Genomic DNA, 20294 nt, shown 5'->3' on the forward strand with positions numbered 1-20294 from the left:
ACCTGTCCACTTATCTACTCTTAAATTTTTATTTGCACGTATCTATCTGTTTATTTATTTGGGTGTGCATGTGCTGGAGGAGGACAGAGGACAAGTCATGGGGGCGCGGGTTCGAATCTCTCCTCTGGCCATGTAGGCTCTTGGGGTTAAACACACAGGTTGTCAGGCTCGACGACAAGTACTTTTTCCTACCGAGTCATCTGGACTATTGAAAAAGAATTTTTTTTTTTAAAAAAAAACCACAATAATGTTTTTTAAAAGGAAAGAACTAGAGAGAGCTGGCGGAGATGACGGCTTCCATATGCTTTGACAGATTTGGTGGCCTCTGTGCCGGATGCTGCTGTGGTGTGGTGGTGTTCCTGATCACTCAGCCCCTGCCTCTGCCTCCTGGGCTGGAGAGAGGGGCAGGAGGTCAGGGTGGTTTTTTTTTTTTTTTTTTTTTTGTGGATCACAGGACATTAGAGGCCTCTGCACAAAGGCCTAGCTGCTGGAGAGGACAGAGGCAGGAGCCTGTCTGTGAGGCTCTGGCCTCTGGCCTCTAGGGAGGCAGATGAGACAGCTGACCCCGGAGGCTTGCCCACCCCCAGCCAATGCAAGCAGCTCCAGTCACGGGAGCCTGGGAGGAAGGGAGCAAGCACCTGCTACCAGTTGATGTGGCCTAGAGGAAGGACACTTAGGAAGCTTCCCAGCCACCCTCCTCACCCCCAATGCTGCTACTGATTCTGTGGCACACAGGGGTGTCCCGTGGGGAGCCTGCCTTCTTCTTCCACCCTCTGAATCCCACATGCTCTGCCATGTAAAATATTGGTGCCTGAGCATTTGATAATAGCCCTAGAGTTTTCCAATACAAAAGCAAAAAATAAGCCATGATCAGTGGCCCCTCCCAGGCTGAGGCAAGGTCACACAGGGCCCAGGAGTTAAGGACCAGCCTGGGCGACACAGTGGCGAGCTCCTTTCTAAAGACAAAAGCAAAGTAATCAGGGTTTGTGGCAGAGGAGTGGAATCTCAGCTACCCAGGGAGCTGGAGTGTAGGTCTGCCCATTCCTGGCCACACGACCCATAGAAGATAGACTTCAAGAAATGGTTCTCCATTACAGTCAGAAGGGGGGCCAGGGGAATAGTGGCCTTCAGCGTTCTGAAGTTGCTTAGCCTCTGAGCACCAGTTCTTTGGCCTGAAGTTGAGGAACAGGGATAGCCTCACTTCCTGTTTAAACACAAACCTGCTACCTAGAACCATATATGGCTCCCAATAGCACTAATGCTTGTCCTTGAGAAGTGTCAGGGTTCTGTCGGTGTCTTTCCGTGGGTGTGGTTTGATGTACATGAGCACCCATGTCCAGGGAGCTGAGGAAAGAAACAGCAGCTAAGGCAAACCCAAAGAAACAAAATGCTCCTTCTTCCTGCTGTCTCTGACTCCATGCTTGCCTGGAGGTGCTCATAACTCACCCGTGTGCTCGGCCTCTAGGTTTGATCTACCCCGGAGGGGTTGATCACGCCAGTGCATTGAAAATCTTATTCCCGTAAGGGATACATGGGGCACGGCCCTGTCTTGGCAAAGGCACCGTGCGCAGGTCAGTTCTGTGGTCTAACATGTTTCATTCTGTGATGATTCTGGGCTGCAAATGCTGGAGTTCTTCTACAGGCCTCTGTGTCGGGAGGAGGGCAGCCCCAGGTTTTCTCTGTGTGGAAAGAAAGGCTTTTCACAGCATGCAGGGGTTGGGGGGAGGTCGGGGGAGAGCGTGGGGATGCCTGTCAGTGTGGCCAGCATTGGCTGCTTCAGGACACAGGGCAAGATGGAGAGAGCCCCAGGGTAGCTGAGGTTGCAGCAGATGCCTTGATGACTCCACATAGCACAGGGCTCTCAGCAGCGGCTGGCCAGCCGCCTCTCTCTCTCAAGTTGTCTTCTCAAGCCTCGGATGTTATATTAGTACAAAGGATGGGCACAGTAGGAACCCCACTCTATACTTTAAACTCGCTTTCAGTTCTCCAAACAGGAAAGCACATATTGTGTCCTCTCAGTCTCCCAGCCAGAGGTTAATTAGAGGTAGCATCCCCATTGTTCCCAGGAAAACAGGACCCAGTGCTAGGCGAGGCAGGATAGGGCACCAGTAAAGTCCCTTTCTCGGGGCTGAAGTGTTCTAGCGAGCAGCCTGGAAGACGTTTGGCTTGATGGATCAAGGCTGGGAGAGTCTGTGTGGAGACAGTGTCCCCACAGAAAGGCACACTGGTGCTCCTGGACTTCTTTTCCATATATGCTCTGATGCCCTGGACCACAGCAGATGAGTTTAGTCCACTATGTGTGCCCTACTCTTCTAGCTGTGGTTAGGGTTTGCTGACTTGGTGTAGCAGTTTTAAAGCACCCTCCTTCCATGATCTCTGGCCTCCTCTAGAACTTGGAGCCATTTTCAGTACATGGAATCTCACAGAAGTGAACATTCCTTCCTCTTGCAGGATGTTCATTGGCAACTGGCAGGTGTTTTGTTGGACTTCCAAACTAACACACAATATGTCCTCTGGCCAGTGGCTGCCATATTGTGAGGACACACAAGCTTGCCTATGGCGGCTGCCATATTGTGAAGACGCACAAGCTTGCCTGTGGCAGCTGCCATATTGTGAGAAGCGGAAGCTAACCAGAGCAGCATGCTGGGACAGAGGCTGCGTGAGGTGACACCTTTCTAGTTCCTCACAGCTCCAGCTGCTATTGGTCACAATGCACAGAGCCCCAGACTACAGCTATCCAGATGAGGCTCCCCGAAAATAGTTATGACAAAATGATCACTCTTCACGGTCGTTTGAAAACGCGTAGGTTTAGGGGTGACTCATTCCGCTGTGACTAGTATTTGGCCCACCTGATACTCTCAGCTATCGTTCTTCCTCCTCGGAGAAGCTTCGTGCTTCTCTGTCTGGTTCCGTCTGGCCCTGTATGGACACAGTTGGCCTGTTTGTTGGTCCCTGTGCAGACAGTTTTACCTCCCAGATTGACCTCTTCAGATTGCCAGATGCAAACAGCTCAGTGTCTGCTTATTTACCCGAGTCTCCTTGCCTTTTTTTTCCTTTTTATTATAATTTTTATTTTTAACACTTCCTCCCTTTTTTTTTTCAAAAGGCTTGCAGGTGCCTTGGCACACTCTCACAAGAACTTAAAATGAAGCTGGGGCACATGAGCAGACCAGTAGGCAACTGCGGGGGGAAAAACAGCAGTGCACACCAAGGAAGCTGAAGGGAATCAGCGCTGCCTCTCAGAAGAGCATCGACTCTTAATTTGTAAAAGAAAGCAGTGCCAGTCTTCAGGAGGGGCAAGTGGCTGATTTTCAGGCATTGTTGGTGGGGGAGGTGAAGTGCCTGTGAGCCCGTTGCCCACGGGGTTGGAAAAAAACCACAGCCTTCAGTATTTCTACTAGTTTGCTTTTGAAAAGAAAAGCTATGTGTTTTTTTATTTTATTTCCAACTTGACAGTTTCCAGTGCCGTTGCATAGTGGGAACTTTGGTCAACATGTTTAGTTCTCCTCTGGGCACAGTGTATCTCTTGGCGGCTGGACAGAGCGAGCCCAAGAAAGCTGGGAGACAGAATCTGCCTGGGCAGTCTGTCTCCTGTGGACCTCAGCAGCCCTGGTAATACTTTTTTGGCAGGAACAGGGTGGTGTTCCGAGAGCGCCAGGGGCAGATTTTCTGTGCTTGTGGATGAAGGCCATTTCCACGTGCCCCGGGGCCTCCACATAGGCAAAATGCTGACATTCTGTTCTGCAAGCTCCAACTGAACTTTAGATTAGGCAGGGCAGTCAGCACCTGCTTCTCCCTCAGGGCTGCGGGGCTGGAAGAGTTGGCTGGTACCAAATAGACTTCTCCCAGAGCTGATCTGAGCTCAGTGGGTGGCTGTGTGAATCTACAGCTGAGGGCTGGGGAGGGGTGGGGGAGGAGCTCTCAGTGTAAGGGGTGGCTGGGAGTCTGGCCCTGCTTTCTGAGTACTGGCTACTCGTTCTTGTTGGTCATGGGGCCAAAGCTTTTTTTCTTTTTCTTTTTTCCTTAAACATCATAAACACAGTCACCATGGTGTACGTCTGCACTCTTCTTCTTCCATGGACCCGAAGCCTCGTTCTCTGACCTGACTTCCCAGGGCAGGACCTTTCCGTTGGTGGGAGGTTTCGTTCTGAAGTTGTGAACCATCCGCCATTTTTCCCCCTTTCCTTCAGCCCGTGCTTGCCCAGAGATGAAGGAGATGGAGGAGATACTGCATGGGGGGACATGGGACTTTCCTCTGAGTCCCCATATCTGCATGGTATGCACAGGGTCACTTATCCCTGCCTCCTCCGGGGTTATCCCACAGATCAGCCTTGTATCAAGTCCAGGAAGTGGAAGGAACGGACTCCAGGCAGTGAGAAGGCACTGTGCGGTATATTGAGCCAGCTCTTGATCTACACGGAAACAAGACTTGTAGTTTATGTTCTCCAAGATGCACAGTAGCCACAAGAGTGCTTTTTCTCCTTCCCACTGTGACCTGGTATTTTCTCCCATGTCCATCTCTGACCAGCTCTACCCAGGGCTGGCTCAGCGTCCCTACCTGAAGCGCCCGGTGGGGGGTCACCTCCCAGCATCCACATTTCATGGGTGGTGCCATAGTCAGTGATGACAAACAGAGCATGGCCCGGTGACATTCCAGGGGCATGTTAGAATTGGTAGATTACATGCTTAGGACCCCTCCCAAGCTCTTCCACCAGCGATACCATATCCCCTTTCTCCTGCAATTTCTCCTCCACTCATGGAAATGGACGAAAAATGCCTTTCTCCTGGGTAATTTTTATTATGGACGGGTGCAAGTGTCCTTGGTAAATTATTTGGGTGTAGGGTGCCCAGAACGAGGCATCTGGTCAATGGCGGCTACTGCACCTAAGAAGGTGACATGTGCGCTTCCTAAGCGTCATGTTGGGTTAGGTCCTCGAGCCCCCTTTTAAGAAGGGGCCACAAGCCAGCTGCAGGGGATGCTCAGTATGTGAGTATCTGTCATTCCCTTCTAGGACCAAAATTCTGGAGCTAATGGCATGTACACCTGGCGGGTGTAGCCAGGGGCATAGGGTTTTTTTCTTACAGGGGGAAAGTCTACAGGACCTTCCAGCCTCAGAACCTCATGGGATGCTAACCCACGTAGTGCAGAAACTGCATTCTGTTGCCCATGGTGGTCCTGCAATCCTGTGCCTGCCAGGCACTCCTTCATCTAGCCTTGTGAGTTAGAGCTCGTTTTCCCTAAGAGTCCGTCTCAGTTTCATTATGGCAAGGCCAAGAAGGCTGTGGGAACTACATTCTCATAATGTCCCAGGACATCAGTCCCTGGCACGTTGGAGGGACTCACTGGAGAAGATGGTGTATATCATGGGTGACTCAAAGACCAGTGCTTCTGGGGGTTCAGTCAAGGCTACCAATACGGTACAGTCACGGGGTGCCCAATGTCGTTTGCTCAAGGACAGGTCATCTATAGATGAGGGCTTTGTGAGACTGTCATGGAAACTTTGATAGCCTGGGCATTTTTAGGTACCTTTGTGATTTTTTTTTAAATACATACAAACCATTGTAGTACAGTCATCTTCAGGGTCACGCACGCTGTCATGTGTACCAGGGACATATCTGTAGAGTATGTCCTCATCATTAAGTGACCCACAACCGCTCTTCCTCCTGCCAGGACAAACTGTTCCCCCTGATTATGAATGAGTTATCAACCTTTCAGGTCTTAAGTTGTTTGGTCAAATATTTTGTGCCAGCAAAGAGGAAGGTAACCAGAACATTGATTGCGTGTGCTCTAACGGATGCCGGATGACGGGAAGGAGGGCTAAGAAGGAACCCACAGGAAGACGGACTGTGACTTGAGTCTGGGCTGATGTTGAGGCCAGAGTCAAGGCACAGTCATGAGCATAGTGGGGAGAAGATAATCTTGAAATGGGGCAAACCAGTCAGACCCAGGCAGAAGGATGAACGGGAAGTGAGCTGAGGCACCCTGGACTGACAATGAGAGAATGGTTTGACCCGACACTCACAAGGTCACTTCTGGTCCTGCAGCCTGTGGTACTCGTGTGTACAGAGGAAGCCCCTCTGAACAGCTCACAGTGGCACACAAGTCCCTTGCTTGAAATCTTGGGGAGAAATCGGGATGATTCATCACTAACTCAGCAAATGGCAAGTGACACAGGTGTGGTGCATGGAACCGGAAAGTGGCCTCACGGGAAAGCGTCTGATCCTGTAAAGCAGTGGCTCTCAACCTGTGGGTCACGGACCCTTTGGATCACCCTCTGTCTCCAAAAATATTTACATTAAGATTCACAACGGTAGCAAAGCTACCGTTATGAAGTGGTGACAAAATAATTCTACGGGAGGGTGTCGCCACAACGTGAGGAACTGTTATTAAAGGGTCGCGCGGTGTTAGGAAGATCGAGAGCCAACCACTGCTTGCATCAAGAACTGCTTTAGAAATCGACGAGAAAAGAAACAGAAATCATGTATGTATGTGCACACGAGCACATTCATGCATGTGTGAGAGTACGTGGAAAACCAGGGGTTACTGTGTATCTTCCTCTATTGTTCTGTGTAGCTATTTATGATATATATATATATATATATATATGTATATATATATATATCTATATATGTATTTTAGTTTATTTTTTTATTTACATTTATTTATTTTTTTTTATTTATTTTTTTCGAGTATTTTATTTTATTTTTAACCCCTTTTTTTTTTTTTGAGAGAGGACCTCTCCCTGAACCCAGAGCCCAACGCTCACCTCTGGGGAGGAGGAAAGTGTTAAGTCAGGGAAACCTTCGCTTTTCAATGTGGAAGCCGTGGGTGTCACAGGCTTTGCGAGCTGAGATGTGCGAATCACACTTGTAGGAAGCCACGGGTTCTAGGAATTGCAGTCGTTTCTTTTGTGGGGGAGGGGATGATGGGTGGGAGATGCCTCCCTTCTCATCCACACCGCCTTTGTTTTATTAGCTATCGGGTAAGAGAAATAAGAAATAAAGGAAACATTGGTAAGAAAACTCGGGAGACACAGACAAGGAGAAAGGAATGGTCATTGCAGTTTCTGGTTTGGAAGACTGTGACTCGCAGAAATTAATTCTGAGATTAACAACTATTCTCATATTCCATTATGTTAATTTTTCTCCATTTCTGACTTACATATTACATACGCACGTTCATACGTGCTTATACCTTGTCCTCTCATGACCTCAACACTGTTCTGATCCCAAATGGGAGCTTCCCTTCCTCCATTTTCATCTGGATGGGCTTCCTCTTCTCCACCTCCCTGCTGCAGGTGCTGGTGCCTGGCGGCTCTCCCTGCTCCTGCTCCTTTTGTGCCCACCTCTGCCTGCTTCAGCCCAGCCCTGCACAGGGCTCTTTCTTTCTTTGCTGCCTGCATAGTTGCACACATGCCCCGATCTCTGCTTTCTTTATCAGCGGAGGGCCCCTTGTACCCTCATCCCACTCCCACCAGCTGTATCTGGTGACTTAGGTACGTGGTTCGTGGTGCCTGAAGGTATTGCCCTGCAGGGAGAGTTTCTTGTGTGCTTTCTCCTCTGCCTTAGAGAAATTAAATTGAGAGCATTCAGTATTGGTCCCTTATTGTTGGTGTATATAAAAAATAAGATCTCCACCTAGTCCCCACAGCACCACCACAATGTGGTACCATTGTCTGAAGCACTTGGATAAGATATAGAAGAGAATCCCCCTTTCCCCTTTCTTTTAGAAAGAGGGTTTCACTGTGTATCCCTGGCTGGTTTTGAACTCAGAGACCTCCCTGCCTGTCCCTCCTGAGTGTTGGGGCTAAAGCTGTGTGTCACTCTGCCTGTCTTCTTTCGGATCTGAAACGTTTGTTCACTATGTCCCAGGATCCACCTCTTTGATCAGAAACATGAACTTAATAAAAAGGTGATGTGGTACTGCCCGTCTGTCTGTCTTCCCACCCCTGTGGAGGCGGAGGCGGGAGGGTCGGGAGCTCAAGGTCATCCTCAGCTACAAGGCCAGCCTGGGCTACTTGAGGCCCTGTCGTAAAACAAAGGAAAACAAAATCGAAACAAGCAAACACTCAACAAATGAAGACCAACAAGCTGGTTCCTCTGGTAAAGGCCCTGGATTTGATTCCTGAGAGCACACAGTGGAAGGAGATGAGCTATTTCTTCGAGTTCTCCTCTGAATTATAAACGTATTTGCCACCAGTACCCCTGCATGTGTTTGTGTGCACACACAAAATGAATGTGTGTGATAATAAACAACAACAAAACAAACTGAGAGGTAGGGCCGTTCCTCATTACAGTACCTATCTTAGCTCCATTACTATGCTGAAATGCTTGAGATAGGCCCTTGGTAAAGAAAGGTTTATTTAAATCACAGTTTTGAAAGTTCAAAGTCTAAAATGGGGTGGTCCCATTGGTTGGGTCTCTGGTAGGGCATTGCAACAGGAGAGCGCTTGAATGGGAGAGATCGCATTGTTTTGGGGTTGGGGGTGGGGCATGGGGTTTCTCCGTGTAGTTCTGATGTCCTGGAACTCACTGTGTAGACAGGGCAGGTCTTGAACTCAGAGATCCACCTGTCTCTGCCTCTCGAGTGCTGGGACTAAAAGGGTGCGCCACCATGCCGGGCCAGAGACCACATCTTACGACAGGAAGCCAGAGCCAGATTCAGGGGCTTTTGACAACTTATCGCCCCCACCCCCCGCTTACTCTAGGAGACCAGTGTTCCTTTCCAGTATACACGACCACGATCTTAGAGTGACTTACCAGGGCCCTGCTGCTTTTTTTTTTTAAATTATTATTTTTTTAAATATTTATTTATTATATATAAGTACACTGTAGCTGTCTTCAGACACACCAGAAGAGGGACTCATATCTCATTACAGATGGTTGTGAGCCACCATGTGGTTGCTGGGATTTGAACTCAGGACCTCTGGGAGAGCAGTCAGTGCTCTTAACCTCTGAGCCGTCTCTCCAGCCCGGCCCTGCTGCTTAAAGGTTCCCCTACTTCCTAACACAACTGCCCTGTGGGAAGCAGGCTTCCCAAACAGACCACGTGGAATCTGGAGGGCTCCTTATGACACTAAAAGTATTAGAGCTGAGCGCCCCACAGCCTGTTGGCCTGGGGTCCTGGATAAGGAGTGGCCCTTCAATGCCCTTCAGCTGGGTTTCCAGGGTGCTCCAGACTCTGTCTCTCCACCACTGTCTTATGCCGAGAAGCTCCACCACTGGGAAGACCCACTTGGAGCAACTGAGCAGCCCTTTGTTGCCGTCTGTCTTTCTGTCCGAGGCTGGTGGAGTTGAAGCTGACGTGGGGGTGGAAGAGTGTGCTGTGCTAGGAAGACAGGAAGTGGGGAACGTCCTGCAGAGCACCACGGGGGCGTGGTGGGAACGCAAAGCCATTTAAAGGTGGTGTCCTGGGGACAGTGCTGTAATTTCCCCAGTCAAGGTTGGCTGAGCCTTTCTTAGAAAAATTCAGTTTGCCTGAGCCCGGGGAGAGTCCAGGGGAGGGGCTGTGTGGAGCTGGCAGGCTGGAGGAAACTTGGGCCCTACGGGTCCTCGCTGGATGGCAGCTGCCCAGGTGTCTGATGTGGATCGAGCCATGCCCTGTGGTAGAGGCCACCCATCTGGAATAGCCCTCGCGGAGGTCCATCTGGTCCCCCATCAGGGAAGACTCAGAGGACAGCCAGACTGAATCAGTATGAGCCTGAATTGCTCTCCTTTCTGGCTGACTCCCCTGGCTTGATTCTGCTGCCTGCTGCAGGGTGACTTGACCCAGTGGATGTCTGGGAAACAGTGTCATGTGTGTGGCCTGTGAGGCTGTGTCATTGGTACCCGGTGCTGTGTGGTACTTCCTAGAAGACCAAGTGGGTGTGCCCAGGTTTCTTGGACCTGCTACTGGGGGCCTCACAAAGTTACAGTCATGACTGCCTGTGGTACCTAGTGGGAGAGGAAGTGAGATTTAAGCCACCCCCCCCCCAGTGTTAACCTGGGCAGTTCCAACCACCCTTTGGTGAATACCTCAGAGAGGATGGTGATAATTCTTGGTGGAGAAATCTCTCAGTAATGAGGTCGTCTTTATTGCAGAAGGGGCTTTTAGGCTCAGGTGTGATTCCTGTCAGGAAGTTCTGTCACCGGTAACTTGGCTTAGAAGTGTTTCAGAGGCATTGATGCCTCACCTAAGTCATGGCATTGGTTATAAGGCTCTATCTGGGGATATAGGATGACTCAGTTGCTGAAGTGTTTCCTGGGCAAGCATTAGAGCCTGAGTTCAGTTCTCTCCCACCAACAGGAAAGCCAGGTGTGGCCCTGGAGGGATGCTGCAGTGCTCACGAAAGCTCACCGCTCTTACAGATGATCCAAGTTTCATTCCTAGCAGGGGTCAGGTGGCTAATCACTGCCTGCGACTCCATCTCCAGGGCATCTGAAGACGCCTTTGGCCTCTACAAGCACCTGTGCTCACGTGCACCTAGGCCGCCCCCCAGACACAAACACACAGACATGTGACTGAAAAAATAAAGGAGCAGGTGTGTGTCTGTACCCTGGCCTGGTATCTGAGGGGCGAAGACTGGCAGGCCCAGGGTACTCTGTCTATCATATCAGAAACCAAAGCTCCAGCTTCAGTGACAAATTTGAGATTATGTCTCAGAAACAGTGTGGGGGGTGACAGCGAAAGACCCACAAACACTGACCTCTGACCTCCCCGTGCGCACACACAAGCAAGCTCACTGTGATGGTCTGTAGATGCTCAGCCCAGGGAATGGCATGATTAGATGGTATGGAGTAGGTGTGTCACTGTGGGCGTGGGCTTAAGACCCTCACCCTAGCTGCCTGGACGTCAGTTTTCCACTAGCAGCCTTCAGATGAAGATGTAGAACTCTCAGCTCCTCCTGCACCATGTCTGCCTGGACACTGCCACGTTCCCACCTTGATGGTAATGGACTGAACCTCTGAACCTGTAAGCCACCCCCAAATAAATGTTGCGTTTTATAAGATTTGCATTGGTCATGGTGTTTTACAGTAGTAAAACCCTAACTAAGACACTCACCCACTTATGTATGAACAAACATACCTGAAGCACATCTACCTGTACAAAACACACACACACACACATTCACGCACACGCACATGCACACGCACACTGCTGTACAACAGAGAGACGTTACTTTCTCTAATACGTGGTGTTATTTAATTAGATATCCATGGGGGAAATAATGTATTTTTATGCCCACCTTCCTTTAAATTCAGTACCAAAGAATAGTGGCTTTAACTTCAAAAGACAGAACTAATAAAACGTGAGAGAGAACAGGTCTGCCCTGACTAGGATGTAAAAGAAGTGTACAGGGGAAAGGTTAGTGAGGAGGTCTCTGCTGAGAAAGGCACTCCAGTGGCTCCGATGGTACCAGGAGTATCCAGGGGCAGCCTTAGAGCAGGAGGTATTTGCAAGATGAGACTCTGACAGAGGGACTTTTTTTTCCCAGAACACACAATGAGCTTTTCCATTACATAGCGGCAGGAAAAGATAAAAATGTCCCAGGATACTAGAAACTGCTCAGCAAAGAACCCGTGTCCTCTAGCCCCCAGGAGGCCACAAAGGGTGTAGTCCTAGCTCATGGATTTACTGCACAGGTCCTTCGATGCACAGAAACCTGTTTAACAAATGTCCTAAAAGATTAAACCACAAGGGAGTTTAAAATGGGGCACTGGTCTAGAGATATGGCTCACTGGCAGGGTGCCTGCCAGGCTTGCAAGAGTCCTTGAGTTTGATTTCCCTGAGCCAAAGCATTAAGCATTCTAAAGTCTGAGAAGGGCACCTTGGCATTTTCTACCCAATCTCATCTCTATAACTACAGAGGGACCTGGGCGAGATGAGGTCCGTCACGCACAAAGCACAGTGTTGGAGACTACAGCGTTGGAGTGTCTACTGCTAGGCGGCTGGCTACCCGTTCTTGGTGCTTTCTGTAACGAGTTGGCTCTCTGAAGAACAACTCAATTGGATGTTTGTGGCCCGTGGGGGGTGGGGGGGAGGCGGTCTCCATGGCAACAGGAAAAAACTCCGCCATAGTCCATATGCCCTCATGTGCTTTTGATAGTTCTGTGTCTTTAAGCTGCTGTGTCCTCAGTAACCCGTGCTCGTCTCCATAACTCTCACCTTCTTGAACCCTGTTGTCCCCTTTGACTTTTTCTCTGGGGACTGCCATCTCGGTAGTGGACCTCAGGGTCATCCCTTCAGGCTGGTAGAGCAAAGCCTAGGGGCTGATAAGCAATCCCATGATTGTCTTCTGGTTCTGAAGTCCGAGAGCCTGAGGTCAAGGAGCTATGAGTTCTGGTGAACTGTCTCATGCAGGCTGTGGACAGCTGTTATCTCCTTGAGGCCTTGCCTAGAAGAAAGCAAACCTGCGGGGTGGGGGTGGGGCTCTAAGAGTGCTTACCCCACCCTCAAAGCTCCACCTAGTTATCCCTCAAAAGCCTCACCTTCTCTCTCCATTCTCTTGGGTGGGGGGAGGGTAGTGGTGGTGGTGGTGACGATTTCTCTCTATGAATTTTGGAGTGATATGGACCCTCAGTCCACGAAGGCTTTGCTTCTGGGCTTGCAGTGGCCACCCTTAGCTCTCATCTTAGCCTTCCTGGTTGCCAAGGCCTCAAGCAGGATAAGTTTGTCCATAATGATTTGACAGACCTGGCTAGACTTCCAGAGCCCTGCTTTCAGACTAGGAAGGTTAAGGGGCAGCAAGGCAGCCACTGTGCAGATGAGGCTGGTGCAGATGTTGACATGCTCCCAGGCACACATCTCCCTGAATACGCAGAGTATCCAGGAGAACATTTGGACCCAAGGCGAACAGGAGAACTCGGAGTACAAGTTCCAGCCTCTAGAGCCAGTGCTGGTAGAGTGTGGCAATATCGTTATGGACAGGGACAGTCTGGTCCCTCTTTCCACAGGCTTGGAGCAATGTGGTCACTTGATGGTTTGCACGAGCTTCTGTTCTTCTCCGAGAAGGTGTTGTGTTGCAAGAGGGCAATCCCACAGCGATCCAGAGAGCCTCCTCAAGGACGCTACATGAACCCATATCCCTAATCCTCCCTCCTCTCTCCTTGGCTCTCCACCTGCTTCACCTACCATTTGCTCACACTGCTCCTGCTCCAGGGAGGTGGAGGACCCGACCCTCAGTTCTTTGATTTGAAACAGGGTCTCTCGTTGTTCAACCTGCTCTTAGGTCCCCTAAATAGTTGAGACTGGCCTTGAACCCTTGATCTTCCTGTCTCTTCCTCAGTTCTGGGACTGCAGGTGTGCACACCACACCAGGCTTTTACCATTCTCTAATTGGCTCCTCTGTGGTAGAAGAACCTAGTTGGAGCTCAGTATCTATGACCATCTCCTCCCCTCCCTCTCTCTCCTCCCTCCCTCCCTCCCTCTCTCCCTCCCTCCCTCCCTCCCTTCTTTGTCTCCCACTTTCCTTCCTTCTCTGTCCCCCCTCACACTCCCACTATGTCCCTCGGTGTCCCTATCTCCCTGGATAGTCCATCATTGTGAGTGTCTTGATTCTGTGGTCCATTTCTTTATATTCTACCAAAACGTTACTGAGATGTAAAGCTATGCCCTTTAGCAAGCCAAGAAAACATCCATGTTAATAATAATAAAACTAAGTTGGTTTACTTTTTTCTCTCTGTGTGTGTGTGTGTGTGTGTGTGTGTGTGTGTGTGTGTGTGTGTGTGTGTGTGAAGAGGGGCACAGCTGTTGCTCCTTGGGAGCACTCTATTTTATTTTGTGATGAGACAGAGTCTCACTGGGACCTGGAATTCACCTATGTGATTCCACCGTCTAGATTGTGATCCTGGGAATCATCTGTCTTAGTCAGGGCTCTCCAGCGTCCCAGAACTTACGGAATGTCTCTCTGTACTGAAGGAATTTATTGTGATGACTTGTAGTCTGTAGTCCAACTGACCCACCAATGGGCAGCTGTGGATGGGAAGTCCAAGAGCCAAGTAGTCGCCCAGTCCCACGAGGCTACTCGTTTCAGCTGGTCTTCTGGAGAAGTAGGTTCCAACAGATGTGCTGGCAAGTAAGTGCAAGCCGGCGGAGAAGAGGCCATCTTCCTTCTTCCGATGTCCTCATGCACGTCTCCAGCAGAAGGTGTGGCCCAGATTAAAGGTGTGTACCACCACGCCTGGATCTGGGACTTGCTTTGTCTCAGGCTGACCTTGAACTCAGAGATGTCCTTGCCTCAAGATCTGCATGCTAACATTCAGGTCAGAAACTTGTGTCTCTCAGCCTCAAGATCTGGATCACAGGTGAGCCCTCCAATTCTGGGTTGTAGTTCATTCCCAGATATAATCAGGTTGACAACCAGGAATAGCCACGGCACCACCTGTCTCCATATTCCTCCTCCAACACCAGGATTTCTAACATGTTCCGCCATACCCAACCTTTTACATGGGTGCTAGAGACTAATTCAAGTCCTTGTGAATGTGTGGCCAGCTCTTTCCCCAGTTCCCCAAAGGTCAGGTGTTAAAGGAGAAGGAGAGTGTGTGTGTGTGTGTGTGTGTGTGTGTGTGTGTGAGAGAGAGAGAGAGAGAGAGAGAGAGAGAGAGAGAGAGAGAGAGATTGCTTAAAGGGACTTCTTTCTTTCACTCTTGAATATGGTTTGGTTGCAGGCTCTCGCATTGCCTTAATTAATATTTAACACACTCTGGAGAGTCTGCATTGAGTCCTGCAGAAGAGCGTCTGGATAGCATTCAGCTGACACACAGCTGTCTGCTCTCCGAAGCAGGCAGGTCTCTGGAAAAGCCCTGTCTTTAACCTTGGTACAGTCAGTAGTGTGAACACGTTGGCCAGAGTCTCCACACTGGGAAGGTATCTTCTGCATCCCATAATTTGCATCTGTGTGGTGTTGGGTGAAATGCTGATTTTTCACCTGTCAATGCTCCTGTTAGGGGGCAGTTGAATCAAGAAGGGCAGTGGTGGGAGCCTGGGGAGATGGCTCAGAGCCTGCCACACAGGCACAAGGACCTGAGTTGACATCCCCAAAATCTATATAAAAACCTAGCACGGTGAAGTGTGGCTACAACTTCGTCACTGACATAACACGATGGGATGGAGACAGCAGATTCCCGAAGCTCACTGGCCAGCCAGCCATAGATAAATCAATGACCTTCAGGTTGAGTGAGAGATATTGTCTCAAAAGCACAGACTGAGGGGCTGGAGAGGTGGCTGGGTGGGTAAAGTACCTGCTGAGCAAACTCGAGGATCTGAGTCCCGTCCCTGAAACCCATTAAAAGGTACAAAGAGGAAACCAACTCCTTAAAGGTTGTCCTCTGACCTCTACACACATACACGCATCGCATGTATGCAATAACAGTTGAAAAACAAGATAAAATATAAGTGGAGAATGATTGATGATAAACACCTGATACCAACCTCTGGCCTCTACGTGCATGCATGCATGTATGCACGCACATGCACAAACATGTATGCACACACATGCCCAAGCACCCAATGCTCATTTGTACAAATCTCTACTCACAAGTACATACACTACACACAGACACACCACACCACACATACACACAAACATGAACCTTGTTGGGAAGGCTGTGACTAGTTTGGGGATGAGGTAGCTCAGGTCCTAAATGGGGCAAGCTCGAGAGGCAAGGTTGGTTTTGCTTTAATTCCCTTCTTTGGGTTGGACCACACTAGTTACTGGACTTCAGGACAGACATCTCGACCTCCTTAACTCTCTCCAGTGTGGAAGGGAGAGTATATTCTTGTTCCCTTAGCTGTGTTAGCAGGTCAACACCCAGTCTTGCAATTGCCAGGCCGAGACCAGCCAGGCCTGAAGTGTTGTCTCCCCTGGAGTTTGGAATCTCTCGTCTCCATGTCCACAACAGGCCTTTAAACCTCTGGTTAGTCTGGTTTGGGCTTCTGTGTGTTGTGTCCTGTGTTTACCGCAGGAGGAATGGATCAGGGAAAAGGCATGTCCTGCCTGTTGTAAGTTTCACATTGTGCAACCGCTGAGTCCTGGTAGCACGACCTGCTTGGGTGTTCATGAAAGCTCTACTTCTTCCTGAGGTCAGAGAGGAGTGGGGAGTCCTTCCAGGCACTTCCTTTAAGGGGACACACTCTGAGAAGAAAGATATAAGCCACCTCCTCAAGGAACTGGGAAGCAGGAGTCAGCATCGGCTTAGCGGTCGCCTGTATGGAGAACAGCATTACCACCCAATCTGCACCTCTTCTTGACAGAGTGTCCCCAGTGAGTGCTTCGATTTGAATCCTTGTGACTCTGGCGGGAGACCATTTCTGTTTCTCCTCCTAGGGAACTGCCTGCCACAGGGCCCAGGGAATATTGTGACCGAGGAGAAGAAGGACCTTAAAGCTCCACTACCCCTCTGCCCCTGTGTGGAACTCCCTACTCCACCCCTACCTGGTCCTCAGGACAGGGTCCCTTTAAAAGGCCACAGAGAGCGCAAGATGTCAGGCCATGACATTTCTGTTTGCAACTTTTGGCAGACTCATCACTGTGCTTAGAATGCCTGCCCTGTTTGTGTGGTCAGCGCTGTGTGACCTCTTCTCTTTTGTCCTCTCAGATTCCCCCTTACCCAGCCTCCCTGTCTGGCCCTCATGCCCAGGGCATGCCCTAAAAACTCCTTGCTCTACAGTATTCTGTCCCAGACCCTGGGTGTGTGACTTCTCAGCTCCTGCCTCTTGATCTACTTGCCCAGTTAGAGACACGGTCTCTTCTCCCGCCACACCCACGGATGCCCTTTTAAACGGATCTGGTTGGCCGTTGTGGCGTGCAGACCTTAAAGCTTATCGTTTCAAAGCAACAAAGCACTGGGCTGTGATGTCTCAGCAGGTGAGAGTGCTTTTTCTACAAACATGAAGACCCAAGTTCAAGACCCCCAACACCTCTGTAAAAAAAACAGGCAAGGGTATGTAAGCCTGCAGACCTAGCATTAAGAGGTGGAGACAGGCTGATCCTGAGAGTTTGCTGGCTGACCAGCCTCGCCAATCATCAGGCTTCCAGTTCTGTGGGGAAGTGGGTCCCAAGATAAACTACTGTAGAGAGTCATAGAGATAGGCACCCTGCTCTGGCTTCCACATGTATGTACATGGGCACACATACACACACGAGTGCACCCACGCATGCAGGCATTCTGCATAAAACAAGACAAGCAGAACTTAAAAACTTCACAAATCCTTAATTCTCTCCCCTGGGTTGTCTGTCTGGTGGTCCACACTTGGGGTTCTCGGATGATGCTCCTACCTGGTGGTCCACACATGGCGTTCCTCCATGATGCTCCTTCGGCTGGAATCATCTGAATGAAGGCTTGCACCGGAAGTGCACATCAGGCATGTATTCAGTCATGGCTGTTGGCTTCCGGGTTCCAGGAGCCTGCAGGTCGAGGGTACAGGGTCGTCCCATGCCTTTTGCCTGCTAGTTCTGAGACGGCCCAGTGCCCAGAGCTCCCAGGGAGTTGAGAGGTCTCTTACCCGGCCATGGTAGAGCCCGAACTTCCATCTCTAGGGCAAACCACTTAGGCCAACCCAGTTTCGGGAGTGCAGGATGCATGGCTGTGTCCAACACTCCAGCTTCCCTGTAACAATGTTTCCATCTCTGTACCTTCTCGCCCACCCGACTGTAGCAGCAAGGCCAAGTCAACGAAGGCCTCATCCAACATAGACACAGGTATTCACAGCCCTGTACCTGGAACCCCCCTCCCCGTTGCCCACCACTAAAGTGGAAAGGCAAGTGAGCCTTTTCCGATGCATTGGGCACAAGAAAAAGTTCTATTAGATTGACAGCAGGGCAATGAAACTCATTGATTTATGTGAGCCATTTTGCCTGCATGTATACCATGTGTGTGCCTAGTGCCTTCGGAGGTCCCAAGAGGGTATTGGACTCTCTGGAACTGGAGTCAATCCCAAGGTTGTTGGTCACCATGTGGGTGCTGGGAATAGAAGCCAGGTCGTCAGGAAGAGCAGAGCAGCCAGTGCTCTTAACCACCTGCCTACCTCTCTAGGCCCAGCAGTAACATTTTAGCAGAGAGAAAAGAACAAGTACCAAGGTTACTAGACTGCCCCTCCTCCTCACCCACTTTCTCCATCTAATGAGTATTAAATCACATGCTTGGATCACGCTGGGAACAGCACTAGAATCAAAGGTTTCACAAAAACCTGTGTTACCCTCACTGCCCTTTGTTGGGGAATTTCCATGTGGCCTTTGAAGCAATGATATCTATCCCTGATTGGACATACTCTCAATGTCATGTTATATAGCTGTGTATGGACTTTGGCTCAGCAAATCCTTCTAGTGCGTGTGTGCGTGCAAGTGTGCGTGCACACGCATATGTGTGTATGTGTAGTGGATGTGTGTGTGTGTAGTGGATGTGTGTGTGTGTTTGTGTGCGAATAGTGGATGTGTGTGGTAGATGTGTGTATGCATGTATGTATGTATTGTATGTGTGTGTAGTGAATGTGTGTGTAAGTAGTGCATGTGTGTAGTAGATGTGTGTGTGTGCATGTGTGTATGTGTGTAGTGGATATGTGTGGTAGATTGTGTGTGTGTGTGTGTGCATGTAATGGATGTGTGTGTTGAGTGTGTGTGTGTATCTGTGTGTGTATCTGTGTGTGTAGTGGATGTGTATATGTAGTGTGTGTGTATGATGCATGTATGTATGTGTGTGTCCCAGCTTTGGGGATTTAGATCAGGATCCCCCCAAAAAAAAAAGGACAACAATCTTGGCAGCTGTTTTTCAAACTCCATTCATTTTGTCATTCAGGAGATCATTTGTTTCCTGATCTTTTTGAGATGGAGTTTCTCACTGTCCTGGTTGGGCAGGTGGGTCTGCCATGAATAGTCAGTCAGTCAGTCAGTCAGTCAGTCAGTCAGTCAGTCAGTCAGTCAGTCAGTCAATAGAAAAGTGTGAAAATAAACTCTGGCCTATGACTGGGGGAGCCAGCAAAGGCTAATGGGAGATTTGTGTGAAAAGCCAATGTGGACAGAGCCAAGTTTGTTTGTTCTTGGCTACCAATCACTTCCTGTTTCTAAGAAAAGAGGCCCCTCCCCGGTGGACATAAAGCATTTCTTACAAAATAGCTGCTTGCTGATCTCAGGCCAGCCACTCAGCAGCATGGCACGTGGCCTGTACTTCCTACAGCACGCTCCGGGCTGAGCAGGCGAGACTGAAAGTGATGATTGGAAAGGCTTGGGCGGTGTGTGTGTGTGTGTGTGTGTGTGTGTGTGTGTGTGTGTGTGTGTGTGTGTGTGTAGTGAATGTTGGGATGTGAGAGCCGCTGAGCTGTCTCTGTACGCTCCTCTCAGGGGAGACGGGCTTGTCAGAGCAGGGGTGGCTTGGGGTGGGGGAGGAAGGTGGGTGGTGGTCCTTTCCCTCTGTACTCAGGTGTTGGCACAGGTCAGGTTCGTGTTCAGGTTTTGTGTGCATGAGAACACAGGCATGTGAAAGTGCAAGTGCATTTAGAGTTCAAAGAAGCTCGGGTGTGGTTGTTTGGGAGACAGGGTCTCTCTCTCTGGGCTCAGACTTACCAGTTAGGCAGTGGCTGACCATCAAGGCCCAGGGGTTCCACCTCCCCAGCAGTGGGTTTACTAGTGCTTGCTGCTACACATGGCATTTTTTTTTTTTTGGTGGGATTGGGGCCTTGAACTCAGGTCCTCGGGCTTGCATGACAAGTACCTTACTGACCAAGCCATCTCTCCAGCCCAGAGTGGGTTGTTTTTAATAAGGACAATTGTCATATCTGTTTACCAGTCTCTCTGAAGTCCTTGTTCTAAGCTGACCAAGTGCCCTGCTTCTAAAGAAGGTCCTAAGCACAGGTTCTGATTTCAGCACTCTTTGGGAGGGAAGCTATTTAGTCTTAAACAGAAGAGATCTTGAACGTCTTCTTTCTAGTCTGTTTCTTTACAAACCTCCCGTGCCCGCCTAATTAACTCCCTGCACAGAGGAGGCAGTGCGTGGGTGAAGTAACAGAGGTGCCCATAATCACAGCACGTAACACATTCCCACCCTTGCAGCAGGGGAAGCTCAGCTGCTCTCTTTGTCCCACTGACACACCCTGGAACTCAATGTGCTGGGCCTTCTCCTGTCACCTGTAAACAAGTCCTCCTGAGCTGGAGGTTGCATTCATGTGCCCCGATAGGATGCCTGGGACACAACAGGCTGGGTCCCTTTAGAAGGCCACTTGGAGCTTTCACCTGTGTAAGCCTTTGTGGGCAGTGGAAGAGTGGACGCTCTTAGTAGGTTTAGGTAAAACACCATGAGGGAAGGGCACTTGTTTTCTTCATAGG

This window comes from Rattus rattus, chromosome 14, assembly GCF_011064425.1.
Source record: "Rattus rattus isolate New Zealand chromosome 14, Rrattus_CSIRO_v1, whole genome shotgun sequence".
Taxonomy (NCBI): domain Eukaryota; kingdom Metazoa; phylum Chordata; class Mammalia; order Rodentia; family Muridae; genus Rattus; species Rattus rattus.